Here is a 1,639-nt window from a genome sequence, read left to right on the forward strand (position 1 = left end):
GGGTGGGTTTACTTTAAGTATTCTTCTAGGCATTTGTGTGGTGGCTTTCAGGTTTATAAATTCAATCTGGAACTTGATACACCTTTACCTGGGAGTAAGTTCCATTGAAGTTATAGACATGTATGGCATAAAGGGTCACAGTGCCATCTAAGTCACTGCTGATGTACAACAGTGGTTGTGTTCTGCATGTTGATCTTACCTGTCTTTTCATCTTACTTTGCTCTGCCTTTAGGTGTTCCTATTGTGCAGCTATGGATCTCCCCCAAAGATGTTCCTTCAGCCAACCTGCCCTCTTATTCTTTTTGTACTTCTTTGGCCTCCTGTCTTTCTCTACAATCTTGCACCTGTATGAGAAGATGCCATATCAGCGGTGGAGGATCAACTTCAAGAATTCATCTAATTTCCCAGGGATGGGAGCTCCTGCTTCCCTCACCACCACCACCACCACTTCTTCTCGGTCATACTATAACACAACCACCACTTCTTCCAGGTCATCCTCTAAGATCATGGATAGTGGTATATGGACGGTGAACTCCATTGGCCGTTTGGGAAACCAGATGGGGGAATATGCCACCCTCTATGCCTTAGCCAAGATGAATGGACATCAAGCCTACATCTGTCCCGCCATGCACCAGTACCTCTCACCAATATTCCGGATCACTTTGCCTGTGCTCCATGCTGAAGTGGCTAAAAAGATCCGCTGGAGGAACTTTGGTCTGCATGATTGGATGTCAGAGAGTTATAAACACATCAAAGGCAAGTACGTCCGGCTGACGGGCTACCCATGTTCTTACACCTTTTATCACCATATCCGCCAAGAGATACTTCAGCAGTTCTCCTTCCATGACCACATCAAGGAAGAAGCCAATCAATATCTTCAGGAGCTACGGGGGCAGCGTCAGGAGGTGACATATGTTGGCGTGCATGTCCGCAGAGGAGATTATGTCTATGTGATGCCCAAGATCTGGAAAGGTGTGGTGGCTGACAGAGGCTATTTGGAGAAAGCCATGAACTATTTCAGAGAGAAGTACCCCAATCCCATCTTTGTGGTGACCAGCAATGGGATGAAGTGGTGCAAGGAAAACATCAATGCCTCCAGGGGGGATGTTTATTTTTCTGGGGATGGGCGCGAGTCCTCTCCAGGGAGGGATTTTGCTCTCCTCGTTCATTGCAACCACACAATAATGACGATTGGCACTTTTGGCATCTGGGCGGGCTACCTGGCTGGTGGGGAGACCGTCTACTTGGCCAACTACACCCTCCCAGACTCTCCCTTCCTTAAGGTCTTCAAGCCCTCGGCAGCGTTTTTGCCTGAATGGATTGGGATTCCAGCGGACCTTTCCCCTCTGCTGTCCAAGAATTCTTCCCAAGTCCAGAAGCCAGAAGCTTGACCAAATAGTTGCCGATTCAGGTCAAATTAGATACTGTTGGAAGGACTTGTCTGGGCACTGATTCCACAAAGCATCTATGTGAGAGTGGTCACCAGCAGTCCTAGGCTCAAAGATCTAGCTTGGTCAAACACATTGATTCCACCTCATTTAGACCTCACTTTGCAGTATGGTGAAGAGGTTGAGACATAACCATATTCTAAGCCCTTCCACCATCAAGTACTTAGTAGCAATATGGACACAGGCACCAT

At 47.5% G+C, this 1,639-nt stretch overlaps 1 pseudogene across 1 annotated transcript; it reads left to right on the forward strand.

The window, feature by feature from the left end:
- The first annotated feature begins 356 nt into the window (after positions 1-356).
- On the forward strand, positions 357-1,391 carry LOC308570696 (galactoside alpha-(1,2)-fucosyltransferase 2 pseudogene; annotated as a pseudogene). Its single transcript has one exon. The product of its transcript is annotated as a galactoside alpha-(1,2)-fucosyltransferase 2 pseudogene (transcript).
- The last annotated feature ends 248 nt before the right edge of the window (positions 1,392-1,639 follow it).

This window comes from Podarcis bocagei (assembly GCF_964188305.1).
Source record: "Podarcis bocagei genome assembly, chromosome: 13".
Taxonomy (NCBI): Eukaryota; Metazoa; Chordata; class Lepidosauria; order Squamata; family Lacertidae; genus Podarcis; species Podarcis bocagei.